General features: G+C 40.1%; 1 pseudogene; it reads right to left on the bottom strand.

Annotated features, from left to right (window-relative positions):
* Positions 1-893: 893 nt before the first annotated feature.
* Positions 894-2,459, bottom strand: Eef1a1-ps5 (eukaryotic translation elongation factor 1 alpha 1, pseudogene 5; annotated as a pseudogene).
* Positions 2,460-16,769: the final 14,310 nt, after the last annotated feature.

Raw genomic sequence — 16,769 nt, 5'->3', positions numbered from 1 at the left:
CTCTAAGCCTTTCTCATGTCTTTCTTGAAGTCCTCCATCATCATGATCCAATGTGATTTAAAATCAAGATACTGCTTTTCTGGTGTGTTTGGATATTCAGTGTTTGCTTTGTTGGGAGAATTGGGCTCCGATGATGCCATGTAGTCTTCATTTCTGTTGCTTTGGTTCCTGTGCTTGCCTCTCGCCATCAGGTTGTCTCTCGTGTTACTTTGTTCTGCTATTTCTGACAGTGGCTAGACCGTCCTATAGGCCTGTGTGTCAGGAGTGCTGTAGACCTGTTTTCCTGTTTTCTTTCAGCCAGTTATGGGAACAGAGTGTTCTGCTTTTGGGCGTGTAGTCTTTCCTGTCTACTGGTCTTCAGCTGTTCCTGTGGGCCTGTGTCCTGAGTCTACCAGGCAGGTCGCTTGGAGCAGAAAAGTTGGTTTTACCTGTGGTCCCCTGGCTCAAGTTGCTCATGGGGGGATTCCTTTTGCGCTCTCCATGAGGGCAGCAACCAGGAGGGCCTGTGCTACCTTTTCCCGGACCCTCCGTGCACCGGTATCCCAGATGGCATTAGGTGTTTTCCTCTGGAGTCAGAAATGTGGGCAGAGTGTAGTCTCTTCTGGCTTCCCAGGCATGTCCGCCCCTCTGAAGGTTTAGCTCTCTCTCCCAAGGGATTTGGGTGCAGGGAGCTTTTGATCAGGTCCCTTCAGATCTGGGCGGTATCTGGACTGCAAGGGACCTGCCGCTTGAGTGCCTCTTTTTTTTCTCATTAAACTTCTTTTAATGGGTCTCAAAATTCTGTGACAAATTTTTGGTCAAGTTGTTTCCATTAAAAAGTACTGTTTTTGAAAACTAATAACTTAAAACTGACACACACACACACACACAAACACACACACACACACACACACACCAAGGTCCACAAAACATTCTTTCCTTCTGAAGGTTTTATGATGCATTGTTATCATTAACCAGTCTTTACTGTTAAACTTAAATGGCCAATTGAGACAAACAGTTCTGAGACCATTCTTCCCCCACTGATTAAGACTGGGGTGGCAGGTGTTAGGGCTAATATTCATTTAGTCTTCTGAGCTTTCTGGGCAGACTTGGTGACTTTGCCACCTCCTGCAGCCTTCTGTCCACAGCTTTGATGACACCCACAGCAACTGTCTGCCCCATGTCATGAACAGCAAAATGACCAAGTGGAGGATTGTCAGAGAAGCTCTCAACACACATGAGCTTGCCAGGGAGCATGTCAACAATGGCAGCATCACCAGACTTCAAGAATTTGGGGTCATCTTCCAACTTCTTACCAGAACGATGATCTATCTTCTCTTTTAGCTCGGCAAACTAGCTTGCTACGTGGGCCGTGTGACAATACAGAACAGGGGCACAGCCAGCACTAATTTGGCCTGGATGGTTCAGGATAATCACCTGAGCAGTGAGGCCAGCTGCTTCCATTGGTGGGTCATTTTTGCTGTCACCAGCAACATTGCCACGTCGAACGTCTTTGACAGACACGTTTTTTATGTTGAAGCCCACATTGTCCCCAGGAAAGCTTCACTCAAAGCTTCGTGGTGCATTTCCACAGACTTGACTTCAGTTGTTACATTGACTGGAGCAAAGGTAACCCCCATGCCAGGTTCGAGAACACCAGTTTCCACTCGGCCCACAGGAACAGTGCCAATGTCCCCAATTTTATAGACATCTTGGAGGGGCATTTGCAGAGGCTTTTCAATTTGACGAGTTGGCGGCAGAGTGCAGTTCCAGCACTGGCACTGCCATCTTTGCGGGTGACTTTCCATCCCTTGAACCAAGGCATATTAGCACTTGGTTCTAGCATGTTGTCACCATTCCAACAGAAATTGGCACAAATGCTACTGTGTCAGGGTTGTAGCCAATTTTCTTAATGTAGGTAGGTGCTGACTTCCTTAACGATTTCCTCGTATCTCTTCTGACTGCATGGTGACTCAGTGGAATCCATTTTGTTGACACCAACAATTAGCTGTTTCACACCCAGGGTGTAAGCCAGAAGAGCATGCTCATGGGTCTGCCCATTCTTGGAGATACCAGCTTCAAATTCACCAACACCAGCAGCAATGATCAGGACAGCACAACCAGCCTGAGATGTGCCTGTAATCATGTTCTTGATGAAGTCTCTGTGTCCTGGGGCATCAATGATAGCCACATAGTACTTGCTGGTCTCGAATTTCCACAGGGAGATGTCAATAGTGATACCATGCTCACGCTCAGCTTTCAGTTTGTCCAAGACCCAGGAATACTTGAAGGAGCCTTTTTTCACTTCGGCAGCCTCCTTTTCAAACTTTTTGATGGTTCTTTTGTTGATTCCACCACATTTGTAGATCAGGTGGCTGGTTGCGGTGGACTTGCCAGAATCTACGTGTCCTATTACGACAATGTTGATGTGAGTCTTTTCCTTTCCCATTTTTGCTTTGAATTAGCAGTGGCTTTCACAACACCTGTGCTCTGATGGCAAACCCCTTGTGAAAAAGCATATTTATTTCTTTTTGTTCTAGAGCTTTTAGGTGTGTTGTAAGCTGCTCTCTCCCGTTTCTTTCTGCTGGCACTCAGAGCTATGAGTTTTCCTCTTAGCACAGCTTTAATTGCGTCCCATAAGTTTGGGTATATTGTACCTTCATTTTCATTAAATTCTAAGAAGTCTTTATTTTTATTTCTTTATTACTTCCTTGACCAAGTTATCATTGAGTAGAATGTTGTCCAACTTCCATGTACATGTGGGCATTCTTTCCTTATTGTTATTGAAGACCTACCTTAGTCCGTGGTGGTCTAATAGGATGCTTGGGATTATTCCTATCTTTCTGTATCTGTTGAGGCCTGTTTTATGCCCAATTATATGGTCAATTTTGGAGAAGGTACCATGAGGTGCTGAGAAGATGGTATATTCTTTTGATTTAGGATGGAATGTTCTATAAATTCCGTTAAGTACATTTGGTTCATAACTTCTGTTAATCTCTTTGTCTCTGTTTAATTTCTGTTTCCATAATCTGTTCATTGATGAGAGTGGGGTGAAATTTCCTACTATTATTGTGTGAAGTGCAATGTGTGCTTTGAGCTTTAGTAAGGTTTCTTTTATGTATATAGGTGCCCTTGTATTTGGAGCAAAGATATTTAGGATTGAGAGTTCATCTTGGTGGATTTTTCCTTTGATGAATATGAAGTGTCCTTCCTTATCTTTTTTGATGACTTTTGGTTGAACATCGATTTTATTTGATAGTAGAATGGCTACTCCAGCTTGCTTCTTCAGACCATTTGATTGGAAAGTGGTTTTCCAGCCTTTTATTCTGAGGTAGTCTTTGTCTTTGTCTTTGAAGTGTGTTTCCTGTAGGCAGCAAAATGCTGGGTCCTCTTTATGTATCCAGTCTGTTAATCTGTGCCTTTTTATTGGGGAATTGAGTCCATTGATATTGAGAGATATTAAGGAGTAGTGATTGTTGTTGCCTATTATTTTTGTACTTGGAGGTGGGATTATGTTTGTGTGCTTCTCTTCTTTTGGTTTTGTTGCAAAAATATTACTTTCTTGTTTTTTCTAGGGTGTAGTTTACCTCCTTGTATTGGCCTTTGCCATTTCTTATCCTTTGTAGAGCTGGATTTGTAGAAAGATATTGTGTAAATTTGGTTTTGTCAGGGAATATCTTGGTTTCTCCCTCAATGTTAATCGATAGTTTTGCTGGATACTGTGGCCTGGGCTGGCATTTGTGTTCTCTTAGGGTCTATATGCCATCTGTCCAGGATCTTCTGGCTTTCACAGTCTCTGGTGAGAAGTCTGGTGTAATTCTGATAGGTCTGCCTTTATATGTTACTTGACCTTTTTCCCTTAGTGCTTTTAATATTCTTTCTTTGTTTTGTGCATTTGATGTTTTGACTATTATGTGACAGGAGGAATTTCTTTTCTGGTCCAATCTATTTGGAGTTCTGTAGGCTTCTTGTATGTTTATGGGCATCTCTTTCTTTAGGTTAGGGAAGATTTCTTCTATGATTTTGTTGAAGATATTTAATGGCCCTTTAAGTTGGAATCTTCACTCTCTTCTATACCTATTATCCTAAGGTTTGATCTTCTCATTGTGTCCTGGATTTCCTGTATGTTTTGGGCTGTGAGCTTTTTCTGTTTTACATTATCTTTGGTGGTTGTGTTGATGTTTTCTATGGTATCTTCTGCTCCTGAGATTCTCTCTTCTATCTCCTGTATTCTGTTGGTGATGCTCGTATCTATGACTCTTGATCTCTTCCCTGGGTTTTCTATGTCCAGGGTTGTCTCCCCTTGTGCTTTCTATATTGTTTCTATTTCCATTTTTAACTCATTGATGGTTTTGTTCATTTCCTTCTCCTGTTTGGTTGTTTTTTCCAGTAGTTCTTCAAGGGATTTTTGTGTTTCCTCTTTAAGGGCTTCTACTTGTTTACTTGTGTAAACAAGTAATTCCTTAAGGGAGTTATTTATGACCTTCTTGTCCTCCATCATCATGATAAAATGTGATTTTGAATCTACATCTTTCTTTTTTGGTGTGTTTGGATATACAGTGTTTTCTTTAGGGGGAACACTGGGCTCTGATGATGTCTTGGTTTCTGTTGCTTGGGTTCCTGTGCTTGCCTCTTGCCATATGTCTCTGGTTGTCTCTGGTGTTGCCATTCTTGCTGTTTCTAATAGTGGCTTGACCTTCTTGTGGGCCAGTGTTTCAGCACTCCTGTAGACCTCTTTTCCTGTTTTCTTTCAGCGAGAATAGAGAACAGAGTATTCTGTTGTCAGGTGTGTAGTCACTCCTGGCAGCTGGCTTTTAGCTCTCTGTGAGGGCAGCAACCAGAGGGTCCTGCCCCTACTGCTCCTAGGTCCCTGTGCCTTACGGACTACTTTTGACAGATAATGAGAGTAGTCATCCTTGTCTTCTTTTTGTTTGTTTCTTTTACCATCTTCCTATTTGTTATATTGCTCCAAAACAAATAAATAGTCACACTTTATGCTTTTGTTGGAAAGGAACTAAAACCCTATCTCAGAGAGAAAGGAACAGTAAATATGTGAAGATATATAAGAATCTACTGTGAATTATTCTTAATATAAATATAAACAGTGAATCAGGTAAACCGTATTTTTTCAATTGATACTAATTCCCAATAATTACACAAAGAAACCAGATTTATTTAAAAGTGCACCTCAATAGCTGAAAAGTTAAATGCTCTACCTTAGCCTTCTATGGTAATCTGGCTTCCTCCTAATCCCATCCCATGACACTTGCATATTATTATTGATATGACTCTTTAGGCTTCAGGTGTGTTTCCATGATCTCTCTGAATCCCTGCATCTATTTGTCCTTTCTGGACAAATTTGTTTGTAGTTGAAGCATCACCATTTACTTTGCCCATGGCTAACTTGCCACATTTGAGGCAAATTCCATAAAGAGGTTGTTGATGATCATCATGTTCTTTAAAGTAGAATGGGGGTACTGTCAGGAGCAGACCTGTCTCATAGTCAAAAGATCTTAGTTAATAAAAATATCTTTAAATGTCAATATTCTGTAAGTCTCCAAGATTTTGGAAGACTAGCTGTCTATCCATAGTATATTCAAATTGTCAAACATTGTTTAATTTTAGCTATTTACTATCTGAATAACTTGGAAAGTATTTCATTATAATTAACTAAACTAGTATCTAGTATGACTGTCAATCTGTATTTTTTAGCTATCCATAATAGCTTGCAATTTGTATTTTTTATCCTACCTAATACTTTGTACTAGCAGCTTTCAAAAGGACTAGAAGTTTATATTGCAACTTTGAGAATTATATAAGTACAATACCTCAAATAAGTGTTAAAACATATATACATTATATTTATCAATCTTAAATTTGTATCAGTATATAATAACCTATACCAATGTATCAAAATATCTTTATTTATATATCAATAAACCAAATTCTGTACCAATATAACAAAATATGGCCTCAATTTTGTATCAAAATATAAAGATATTTACCAATGTAAGATTATAGCTATAACAAATTTTCTTGGTTTAAGAGTAGATTCAATAATTCACCCCTACTTGTCTACTCTTATAATATTTCTATACCCCCCCTTTTCTTTTCAACCTCCTACCCTTTAACTAAGAAAGAAGGATAGAGAAGAGGAAAGGAAATATAGGAGGTGTGGCGTTGTTAGAGTAGGTGTGTCACTGTGGGCATGGGCTTTAAGACTTGTTCCTAGTTGCCTGGAAGCAAGTCTTCTCCTAGTTGCTTTCAGATGAAGATGTAGAACTCTCAGTTCTGCCTGCACCATGCCTGCCTGGATGCTGCCATGCTCCTGCCTTTATGATAAGGGACTGAAACTCTGAACCTGTAAGCCAGGTCCAATTAAAGGTTGTTTTTGTAAGAGTTGCCTTGATCATGGTGTCTATTAACAGCAGTAAAACCCTAAGACATCCTAAGACTAAGCTCCTTATTTAGTTTCCTTCCTGTCCAAGACTATAATTATTTGCAAATCATTCCTTTAAATGACAATATTTGTATAATTTATAAAATTACTAAAACTATCCACCCAAATTTAAGGAGTTGGGATTGTGGTATCCTTATAATTGCTTCCTGATGAATTGGAATGAAGAATTCCTGTTTGGGGGCCCAATAGGAAAGTGGGAAAAATGGTTAATTTAAAAGAAAGCTACAACATGGCATGATTTGTTGTCCAGTCTCTATGTGCTGAGAAAGTTGATGGCTTAACTAAAGTCCTTACAGGAACAGTCTGAAAGGCCAGATAAACCAAGGTCTGTGGTCATATTTCATATTTTCTTGCATTTGTATCTCTGTCATCCTAGCAGTTTGTTCAGTCTGGTCTAGTAAACTTTTTACCTGTTGTTTTATTTACTGTTTTTGTATTTTATTTTTTCTTTATTTGTATTTCTAACATTTTAATATCTTCTTTATTTTGATTTATCAGTTTTAGCAAAGTCTCCTTGTAAGGGTCCAAAATCGCTAAAGGAAGACCCTGGACTCAGATAGTATGCCAAAACAAAGAGTGTTTATTTTGCAGAAACAATTAGCATGCTAAGGTCGCCATCTTTCAGAATGGCAACATCTACAGAGACATTCAAGCCCCTTTATGACAGAACTGCCTAATTGCTCCTGAAATAAAACAAACTTATAAAACTTACTTATAAAACTTATAACACAAACTTATAAAACCCACTCCAAGGGGTTACAGAAACCATTAATCGTAGGTCATAAGGAAGATATACATCTATACACCACAGAACCACAGGTGCAAAAACAGGAGATAAGACATTGACTGGGTTATCTATACAAAACTTCAAGGACAGCTTAGTCATGGTCTTTAATTTTACTTGAACCTGTAAGCTAGTAATAAATGGTGGATGTTAAGCCAGATAATTGTTCCCAGTTTATATGCATGTAGGCATTCTCTGTTATAACCTCTTATTCAATTTAAGACCTGAACTTATGTGCAAACTCACAATTTTCTTTTTACCATGAGAACACTTGCTCTGAAAGTCATACAAATACTGAGAACAAAGGACAAAGATAAGTTTCCCTCCCCTTTTCTCCTGGAGACTTCAACTTAGAGCCATTCAGTTCCAGCAGAGACAGGACAAAGGCTGCTTTTCCTAGCCCCCTGCTCTGTTACTTTGAGGTGCTAACCTGGAGGCTATAGCTTCCAGCCTCAAAGCAACCCAGACAGGCAGATCAACTGTGAAAGCAAAGTGCTTTAGTAAATGGTTTATGGCATAATTTCTGGGTGGAGATAAAATAGGATAAAAAAGGAACTCTTCATTCCCTCCCCAAGTTGCATATTATCTCAAATCTTTGAGACTACTACTGGCTGATATTATTGTCTCAAGACCATGAGTTGAACAGTGGAGATTCCATCCTTAACAAACTTAATAAGAACATTGATAACGAAAGGGCCACATGTTAATGCAAGCATCAACAGAATCAGGGGCCCAGTTAAGGTGGAGATAAGAGTGGTTATCCAAAGGGACCAATTAAAGAGGGACTCATACCAACCCTGGGACTGTTCTCTTTCTATTCTTCTCTCCTGGAGTCTCTTTCTGACTAAGGCTATAAATTCTATGACCACTTCTGAGTGGTCAACTTAGAAACAACATTCCTCACCTAAGGTTGCAAAGAATTCTCCTTTCTGGAGGAACAGCAAACCTAGGCCTCTTCTATTCTGTAAGGCTACTTCTTCCAAGGAGGAAAAGGAATCCTGCTTCTCCATCTTTTGTATGCCTGCATTTATCACTACCCATAGGGCCTTCTAATTTTTATCTTGGACTATTAGGGCTGAGGTCCCTACACTTGCAGCTCTGTCCAGCTGTATGCCAAGGAGAGAACCTAGTACCACAGTGGAAATGGCCACCCTTTCTATAGCTTGTTTGGAGGTGATAGTTGGTTGATGACATCCTCCCCAGAGTATAAGTCATTCTGGGTACAAGGTGTACTAGAACACAAAAATCTTTAGTCATATTTACAACCAGTCCATAAATGCATTAGGTAAGCCCTGAGATACAAGCCTACAAAGCATTTTCTAGGGACAGCATGTATCATGTAACGGTAGGGATTGCAGTTGCAGATATGGGAATAGACTAAGGGTACCTTATTTCCAATACAGAATCCCTGTACTGTGGTTGATTGTATGGTCAACTTCCCTCTACCTGCTTGCTGTCATTTACACTGAATACTATATGTAGACTACGAATAGTCTCCTGGGATAGTTATTCCTTCATAGTAGGGGGTATGAGAATTTAGGTATAACTAGCAGTCTTGTTTTAACTTTGGGAGGGAGGAGTTAAGTGCTCAGAAAGTGACTTCTAATAAGTGCAGGGGTTCTGACTTGGGTGATGGAGTAGGTAATGCAGGCTGTAGCATGCCTTTGGGGAACAGTTGGTTAGGTAAAGTGAGACCTCGCTGGAGTGAAAGGGTCTTGGGTCCTGGTAAGGGAGTAATGGTGGGCAGAGGCAGGGGTTGGAGGAGTGGTTGGTTCAGCCTTGCTAATGGTTGCTGAGGCCTAAGGGAACCATGGGTCTCAAAAGGATACGTTGGGGCCATTGGACCGTAAATAAGAGTCCCAGATCATAGTTAAATGTGTGAATGAAGTCTCTTTTTTAAAAATTTTTTTAAACTTTTTTTTTCTTTTTTTCGGAGCTGGGGACCGAACCCAGGGCCTTGCGCTTGCTAGGCAAGCGCTCTACCACTGTGCTAAATCCCCAACCCCATTTGTACTTTTTTTCTATTATTTCTCCACCTCTATTAATTTGGGTATTTCTTATTTACATTTCAATTGTTATTACTTTTCCTGGTTTCCAGGCCAACATCCCCCTAACCATTACCCCTCCCTTTCTTCATGGGTGTTCCCCTCCCCATCCTCCATCCATTACCACCCTTCCCCCAACAATCATGTTCACTGGGGGTTCAGTCTTGGCACGACCAAGGGCTTCCCCTTCCACTGGTGCCCTTACTGGCTATTCATTGCTACCTATGCAGTTGGAGCCCAGGATCAGTCCATGTATAGTCTTTGGGAAGTGGCTTAGTCCCTGGAAGCTCTGGTTGGTTGGCATTTTTGTTCATATGGGGTCTCGAGCCCCTTCAAGCTCTTTCAGTCCTTTCTCTGATTCCTTCAACGGGGGTCCTGTTCTCAGTTCAGTGGTTTAATGATGGCATTCACCTATGTATTTGCCTTATTCTGGCTGTGTCTTTCAGGACAGATCTATATCCGGTTCCTGTCAGCCTGCATTTCTTTGTTTCATCCATCTTTTCTAGTTTGGTGAATGTATATGTATGGGCCACATGTGGGGCAGGCTCAGAAGGGGTGTTCCTTCAGCCTCTGCTCTAAATTTTGCCTGCCTATTCCCTCCCAAGAGTATTCTTGTTCCCCCTTTAAAAAAGGAGTGAAGCATTCGCATTTTGATCATCCTTCTTGAGTTTCACCTGTTCTGTGAATCTAGGGTAATTCAAGCATTTGGGCTAATAGTCACTTATCAATTAGTTTATACCACGTGTGTTTTTCTGTGATTGGGTTACATCACTCAGGATGATATTTTCCAGTTCCATCCATATGCCTATGAATTTCATAAAGTCATTGTTTTGATAGCGGAGTAGTATCCCATTGTGTAGATGTACCACATTTTCTGTATGCATTCCTCTGTTGAAGGGCATCTGGGTTCTTTCCAGCTTCTGGCTATTATAAATAAGGCTGTTATGAACATAGTGGAGCATGTGTCTTTGTTATTTGTTGGAGCATCTTCTGGGTATATGCCCAGGAGAGGTATAGCTGGGTCCTCAGGTAGTGCAATGTCCACTTTTCTGAGGCATTGATTTCCAGAATGGTTTTACCAGTCTGCAATCCTACTAACAATGGAGGAGTGTTCCTCTTTCTGCACATCCTCACCAGCATCTGCTGTTGCCGGAGTTTTTGATTTTAGCCATTCTGACTGGTGTGAGGTAGAATCTCAGGGTTGTTTTGATTTGCATTTCCCTTATGACTAAAGATGTTGAACATTTCTTTAGGTGTTTCTCAGCCATTAAGCATTCAACAAAATAGATAAACCCTTAGCCAGACTAACCAGAGGACACAGAGAGTGTGTCCAAATTAACAAAATCAGAAATGAAAAGGGAGACATAACTACAGAATCAGAGGAAATTCAAAAAATCATCAGATCCTACTACAAAGCCTATATTCAACAAAACTTGAAAATCTGGAGGAAATGGACAATTTCCTAGACAGATACCAGGTACCAAAGTTAATTAAGGAACAGATAAACCATTTAAACAACCCCATAACTCCTAAAGAAACAGAAGCAGTCATTAAAGGTCTCCCAACCAAAAAGAGCCCAGGTTAAGACCGGTTCAGTGCAGAGTTCTATCAGACCTTCATAGAAGACCTCATACGAATACTATTCAAACTATTCCACAAAATTGAAACAGATGGAGCACTACCGAATTCCTTCTATGAAGCCACAATTACTCTTACACCTAAACCACACAAAGACCCAACAAGAAAGAGAACTTCAGACCAATTTCACTTATGAATATTGACGCAAAAATACTCAACAAAATTCTTGCAAACCGAATCCAAGAGCACATCAAAACAATCATCCCTCATGATCAAGTAGGCTTCATCCCAGGTATGCAGGAATGGTGTAGTATATGGAAAACTATCAATGTAATGCACCATGTAAACAAACTGAAAGAACAAAACCACATGATCATTTCATTAGATGCTGAGAAAGCATTTGACAAAATTCAACACACCTTCATGATAAAAGTCATGGAAAGAACAGGAATTCAAGGCCCATACATAAACATAGTAAAAGCCATATACAACAAACCAGTAGCTAATATTAAACTAAATGGAGAGAAACTTGAAGCAATCCCACTAAAATCAGGGACTAGACAAGGCTGCCCTCTATCTCCCTACTTATTCAATATAGTTCTTGAAGTTCTAGCCAGAGCAAACAGACAACAAAAGGAGATCAAAGGGATACGAATTGGAAAGGAAGAAGTTAAAATATCACTATTTGCAGATGATATGATAGTATATTTAAGTGATCCCAAAAGTTCCACCAGACAACTACTAAACCTGATAAACACCTTCAGCAAAGTGGCTGGGTATAAAATTAACTCAAATAAATCAGTAGCCTTCCTTTACACAAAAGAGAAACAAGCTGAGAGAGAAATTAGGGAAACAGCACCCTTCATAATACTCCCAAAAAATATAAAATACCTTGATATGACTCTAGCCAAGCAAGGGAAAGATCTGTATGAGAAGAACTTCTAGCCTCTGACGAAAGAAATTGAAGAAGATCTCAGAAGATTGAAAGATTTTCTATGCTCATGGATTAGCAGAATTAATATAGTAAAAATGCTCATTTTACCAAAAGCACTGTACAGATTCAATGCAATCCCCATAAAAATTCCAATCCAATTCTTCAGAGAGCTAGACAGAACAATTTGCAAATTCATCTGGAATAACAAAAAACCCAGGATAGCTAAAACTATCCTCAACAATAAAAGAACTTCTGGGGGAATCACTATCCCTGAACTCAAGCAGTATTATAGAGCAATAGTGATAAAAACTGTATGGTATTGGTACAGAGACAGGCAGGTAGGCCAGTGGAATAGAATGAAGACCCAGAAATTAACCCACACACCTATGGTCATTTCATTTTTGACAAAGGACCTAAAACCATCCAATGGAAAAAAGATAGCATCTTCAGCAAATGGTGCTGGTTCAACTGGAGGTCAGCATGTAGAAGAATGTAGATCAATCCATTCTTATCACCCTGTACATGGCTTAAGTCCAAGAGGATCAAGGACCTCCGAATCAAACCAGATACACTCAAACTCAAAGAAGAAAAAGTGGGGAAGAATCTTGAACACATGGGCACTGGAGAAAATTTCCTGAACAAAACACCAATGGCTTATGCTCTAAGATCAAGAATCGACAAATGGGATCTCATAAAACTACAAAGCTTCTGTAAGGCAAAGGACACTGTGGTTAGGACAACACGGCAACTAACAGATTGGGAAAAGATCTTTACCAATCCTACAACTGATAGAGGGCTTATATCCAAAATATAGAAAGAACTCACGAAGTTAGACCACAGGGAGATAAATAACCCTATTAAAAATGGGGTTCACTTACAAAAGCTCAAAACACACATTGCACCTCACACAATAATAGTGGGAGATTTCAACACCCCACTCTCATCAATGGACAGATCATGGAAACAGAAATTGAACAGAGATGTAGACAGACTAAGAGAAGTCATGAGCCAAATGGACTTAACGGATATTTATAGAACATTCTATCCTAAAGCAAAAGGATATACCTTCTTCTCAGCTCCTCATGGTACTTTCTCCAAAATCGACCATATAATTGGTCAAAAAACGGGCCTCAACAGGTACAGAAAGATAGAAATAATCCCATGCGTGCTATCGGACCACCACGGCCTAAAACTGGTCTTCAATAACAATCAAGGAAGAATATCCACATATACTTGGAAATTGAACAATGCTCTACTCAATGATAACCTGGTCAAGGAAGAAATAAAGAAAGAAATTAAAAACTTTTTAGAATTTAATGAAAATGAAGGTACAACATACCCAAACTTATGGGACACAATGAAAGCTGTGCTAAGAGGAAAACTCATAGCGCTGAGTGCCTGCAGAAAGAAACAGGAAAGAGCATATGTCAGCAGCTTGACAGCACACCTAAAAGCTCTAGAACAAAAAGAAGCACATACACCTAGGAGGAGTAGAAGGCAGGAAATAATCAAACTCAGAGCGGAAATCAACCAAGTAGAAACAAAAAGGACCATAGAAAGAATCAACAGAACCAAAAGTTGGTTCTTTGAGAAAATCAACAAGATAGATAAACCCTTAGCCAGACTAACGAGAGAACACAGAGAGTGCGTCCAAATTAACAAAATCAGAAATGAAAAGGGAGACATAACAACAGATTCAGAGGAAATTCAAAAAATCATCAGATCTTACTATAAAAACCTATATTCAACAAAACTTGAAAATCTTCAGGAAATGGACAATTTCTTGACAGATACCAGGTACCGAAGTTAAATCAGGAACAGATAAACCAGTTAAATAACCCCATAACTCCTAAGGAAATAGAAGCAGTCATTAAAGGTCTCCCAACCAAAAAGAGCCCAGGTCCAGACGGGTTTACTGCAGAATTCTACCAAACCTTCAGAGAAGACCTCATACCAATATTATCCAAACTATTCCACAAAATTGAAACAGATGGATCACTACCGAATACCTTCTACGAAGCCACAATTACTCTTATACCTAAACCACACAAAGACACAACAAAGAAAGAGAACTTCAGACCAATTTCCCTTATGAATATCGACGCAAAAATACTCAACAAAATTCTGGCAAACCGAATCCAAGAGCACATCAAAACAATCATCCACCATGACGAAGTAGGCTTCATCCCAGGCATGCAGGGATGGATTAATATACGGAAAACCATCAACGTGATCCATTATATAAACAAACTGAAAGAACAAAACCACATGATCATTTCATTAGACGCTGAGAAAGCATTTGACAAAATTCAACACCCCTTCATGATAAAAGTCCTGGAAAGAATAGGAATTCAAGGCCCATACCTGAACATAGTAAAAGCCATATACAGCAAACCAGTTGCTAACATTAAACTAAATGGAGAGAAACTTGAAGCAATCCCACTAAAATCAGGGACTAGACAAGGCTGCCCACTCTCTCCCTACTTATTCAATATAGTTCTTGAAGTTCTAGCCAGAGCAATCAGACAACAAAAGGAGGTCAAGGGGATACAGATCGGAAAAGAAGAAGTCAAAATATCACTATTGGCAGATGATATGATAGTATATTTAAGTGATCCCAAACGTTCCACCAGAGAACTACTAAAGCTGATAGACAACTTCAGCAAAGTGGCTGGGTATAAAATTAACTCAAATAAATCAGTAGCCTTCCTCTACACAAAAGAGAAACAAGCCGAGAAAGAAATTAGGGAAACGACACCCTTCATAATAGACCCAAATAATATAAAGTACCTCGGTGTGACTTTAACCAAGCAAGTAAAAGATCTGTACAATAAGAACTTCAAGACACTGAAGAAGGAAATTGAAGAAGACCTCAGAAGATGGAAAGATCTCCCATGCTCATGGATTGGCAGGATTAATATAGTAAAAATGGCCATTTTACCAAAAGCAATCTACAGATTCAATGCAATCCCCATCAAAATACCAATCCAATTCTTCAAAGAGTTAGACAGAACAATTTGCAAATTCATCTGGAATAACAAAAAACCCAGGATAGCTAAAGCTATCCTCAACAATAAAAGGACTTCAGGGGGAATCACTATCCCTGAACTCAAGCAGTATTACAGAGCAATAGTGATAAAAACTGCATGGTATTGGTACAGAGACAGACAGATAGACCAATGGAATAGAATTGAAGACCCAGAAATGAACCCACACACCTATGGTCACTTGATTTTTGACAAAGGAGCCAAAACCATCCAATGGAAAAAAGATAGCATTTTCAGCAAATGGTGCTGGTTCAACTGGAGGTCAGCATGTAGAAGAATGCAGATCGATCCATACTTATCACCCTGTACAAAGCTTAAGTCCAAGTGGATCAAGGACCTCCACATCAAACCAGACACACTCAAACTAATAGAAGAAAAACTAGGGAAGCATCTGGAGCACATGGGCACTGGAAAAAATTTCCTGAACAAAACACCAATGGCTTATGCTCTAAGATCAAGAATCGACTAATGGGATCTCATAAAACTGCAAAAAACTCAAAAACAGGCAAAGGACACTGTGGTTAGGACAAAACGGCAACCAACAGATTGGGAAAAGATCTTTACCAATCCTACAACAGATAGAGGGCTTATATCCAAAATATACAAAGAACTCAAGAAGTTAGACCGCAGGGAAACAAATAAACCTATTAAAAAATGGGGTTCAGAGCTAAACAAAGAATTCACAGCTGAGGAATGCCGAATGGCTGAGAAACACCTAAAGAAATGTTCAACATCTTTAGTCATAAGGGAAATGCAAATCAAAACAACCCTGAGATTTCACCTCACACCAGTGAGAATGGCTAAGATCAAAAACTCAGGTGACAGCAGATGCTGGCGAGGATGTGGAGAAAGAGGAACACTCCTCCATTGTTGGTGGGATTGCAGACTGGTAAAACCATTCTGGAAATCAGTCTGGAGGTTCCTCAGAAAATTGGACATTGAACTCCCTGAGGATCCAGCTATACCTCTCTTGGGTATATACCCAAAAGATGCCTCAACATATAAAAGAGACACGTGCTCCAGTATGTTCATCGCAGCCTTATTTTTAATAGCCAGAAACTGGAAAGAACTCAGATGCCCTTCAACAGAGGAATGGATGCAGAAAATGTGGTACATCTACACAATGGAATATTACTCAGCTATTAAAAACAACGAGTTTATGAAATTCGTAGGCAAATGGTTGGAACTGGAAAATATCATCCTGAGTGAGCTAACCCAATCACAGAAAGACATACATGATATGCACTCATTGATAAGTGGCTATTAGCCCAAATGCTTGAATTACCCTAGATCCCTAGAACAAACGAAACTCAAGACGGATGATCAAAATATGAATGCTTCACTCCTTCTTTAAATGAGGAAAAAGAATACCCTTGGCAGGGAAGGGAGAGGCAAAGATTAAAACAGAGACTGAAGGAACACCCATTCAGAGCCTGCCCCACATGTGGCCCATACATATACAGCCACCCAATTAGACAAGATGGATGAAGCAAAGAAGTGCAGACCGACAGGAGCCGGATGTAGATCTCTCCTGAGATACACAGCCAGAATACAGCAAAAACAGAGGCAATGCCAGCAGCAAACCACTGAACTGAGAATAGGACCCCCGTTGAAGGAATCAGAGAAAGAACTGGAAGAGCTTGAAGGGGCTCGAGACCCCAAAAGTACAACAATGTCAAGCAACCAGAGCTTCCAGGGACTAAGCCACTACCTAAAGACTATACATGGACTGACCCTGGACTCTGACCCCATAGGTAGCAATGAATATCCTAGTAAGAGCACCAGTGGAAGGGGAAGCCCTGGGTCCTGCTAAGACTGAACCCCCAGTGAACTAGACTATGGGGGGAGGGCGGCAATGGGGGGAGGATTGGGAGGGGAACACCCATAAGGAAGGGGAGGGGGGAGGGGGATGTTTGTCCGGAAACCGGGAAAGGGAATAACA

The sequence above is a fragment of the Rattus norvegicus genome, chromosome 20 (assembly GCF_036323735.1).
Source record: "Rattus norvegicus strain BN/NHsdMcwi chromosome 20, GRCr8, whole genome shotgun sequence".
Classification (NCBI taxonomy): Eukaryota; Metazoa; Chordata; class Mammalia; order Rodentia; family Muridae; genus Rattus; species Rattus norvegicus.
The sequence above is the reverse complement of the archived record's forward strand: the minus strand, read 5'-3'. Positions and strand labels throughout refer to the sequence as shown.